Source organism: Propithecus coquereli, unplaced genomic scaffold (assembly GCF_000956105.1).
Source record: "Propithecus coquereli isolate 6110/MARCELLA unplaced genomic scaffold, Pcoq_1.0 Scaffold109, whole genome shotgun sequence".
Taxonomy (NCBI): Eukaryota; Metazoa; Chordata; class Mammalia; order Primates; family Indriidae; genus Propithecus; species Propithecus coquereli.
In genome coordinates, this window is record NW_012134858.1 from 2,407,931 (window position 1) to 2,410,669 (window position 2,739).

Consider the following 2,739-nt stretch of genomic DNA (forward strand, 5'->3'; position numbering starts at 1 on the left):
TAAAAATTCTTCAACCTCATAAAGTATGTCTTTCAAAACATACTGCAAACCTCATTCTAATTGGCAGAAAGAATATCAATGGAAGAACAAACATGCTATATTTATAAAATGAATAAACATAACAATTTAAACAATCAAAACAAAACTATTGCATCAACTTGAATTCATCTCAAAAGCATTTTTAAATACAAAAAGAGAAGTTATAAAAATTACTTAAATTAAAATGTACATGCATATTAATTATGGAAAGAAATATTTAGTAACATTTAAAAACATGGATCAAAATCATTCCAAACAAGTACACAACTGTATTTGCTTTTTAGGAAGAGAAGAAGGGTTGGAGCTAGAGAGAATAACAAAGAGGTTTCATATTTATCTGAAATATTCTGTTTATTTAACTTAAAATTTTTAAGATACGAAGTCAACATTTACAAATTTTTGCAGTGGATATATGTGTGACTGTTATTATACATAATTTACTGTGATTAAAATTTAAAAATTAATTTCTGGGTTATTTTAATATTTTTAAATTGTTAAATTATATTTTTTAAAGAATGTTATATAAAGTTATTAAATTGCTATGCTAAATATTTATTAAACAGTATTATTAATTTCAGTGCCTGTGTAAATCAATTTCCTCCCATAAGCATAAAATGCATTTTTATTTAGCTTTATCACAAAAAGTCACAAAAATATTCAGAAATCATAGAATATTTTATCCCCAGGCACAGTAATGACGCAGTTTGGTTAACCATGTGAGATGAAGTACATTGTATTCATTAAAAAGAATATTTTTTTCATGGTTATTACTCTGCACCAGTTTTCTATAATACTTTGTCTTGAAAAAATTTTGATATATTATAGATTTCAAATTTAAATAGTGTTTTATATAATCTTTTCTCTCAGTTCTAATCTTGTTTCTAAAATGTATCTTCCATATAAGTAAATTGAATGAAGAGAATAAAAATGTCAATGGTTATTTTTAATAGTTATTTTCAAAAATCCTTTCCTACCCTCCTATAACCCGTGTGCCTGTGTGTGTGTGTGTGTGTGTGTGTGTGTGCGTGCACCCACTCATGCTCACACACAGAGGGAGAAAAGTCACTATATTCAAATGACATTTTGTTGAATATCAATAAAGAAAATTGCTTCAAGAGTAGAAAAATAAGAAAATTGCCCACCTTATTTTATAAGCTCTTATAATGGATATCGGAAGAAGCTAGGACTATAAATAAAATGGATAGTTTCATTATAACATAATGATTTTCTTATTACATAGGTGAAAATATTAACAAATGTCATCAATAAAATATTAACAAGTGAAATTCAACAGTGTATTAAAATGTTATGACCAAATTTGATTCATAACAGAATTTAGAAGGATGGTACAATACCAGAAAACATCAATACAATTCACTCCATTTAGATTTAAGGAAAATAAAGAAGAATAGAATGGTAAGATACAGAAAAATTAGTTGATGCAACAAATGGATATCTGTATATAAAAGAATTTTGTCTTCTACCTGATACCACATGGAAAAATTAACTCGAAGTGCATCAGAGACCTAAGTGTAAGAGCTAAACCTATTCAACTTTTAGAAGAATGCACAGAAGTAAATTGTGATCTTGAATTAGGTGGTGATAGCTTGGTTATGACACCAAAAGCAAACGTGATAAAATAAAAGATTAAATTGGACTTAATAAAGATTAAACACATTTGTACTTCAAAGAATACTATCAAGAAACTGAAAAGACAATCCACAGAATGGGAGAACTATTCGCAAATCACATATACAATAAGATAACTGTATCCAGAATATATTTTAAAAACAAACTCTTACAACTCAAAAATTGCAAAAGAAAATCCAATTTAATTTAAAAATGGGTAAGCGATTTGAACATACATTTCTCCAAAGAAGATAAAAATTCAAATAAGCACGTGAAAAGATGTTCAATACTGTAAGTCATTAGGGAAGTGTATATCAAAACCACAATGAGATATTACATCACGAACACTATAATCAAAAAGACAAACAGCAACAAAGGTCAGCAAGGATATGAAGAATTGAAACCCTCATACATTGTTGGTGGGAATTTAAAATGGTGCAGCTGTTTGGGAAACAGTTTGGCCATTCCTCAAAATGTTAACGAAGGGTTACCATGTGACCTACCAATTTCACTCCTAGCTCTCTACGTGAGGGAAATGAAAACATATGCCCACACAAAAATCCATACAGTTCCTAGCAGGTTTAATTACAATAGCCAGAATGTGAAATTATCCAAATGTCCATTAGTGAATACATGGATATACAACATGTAGCATGTGTATACAATGTTATTTGGCGATAACAGAAAATGAAGTACTGATATGACATTAATGAACTTCAAAAATCACAAAATATTATGCTGAGTGAAAATAAAATACTACACATTATATGATATCATTTATGTAAAATGTCCAGAGTAGGTAAACCTATAGAAACTAAAAGTAGATTAATGTTTGCCTACGGCTGGGCGGGAATTATGTGGGTGAGAGAGAAAGAATAGGAGTGGGAAGTGTTTGTTAATGGACAGAAAGTCACTTTGGAGGTGACAAAATTAAATTAGATCATGGTGGTGGTTACACTGCTCTGCAAATATATTAAAACGTAATAAAAACCACTTTGAGTGAACTTTAAGGTACATAAATTATATCTCAATAAAGTTAATTTTTAAAATTATGATCTATTGGTGGAAATT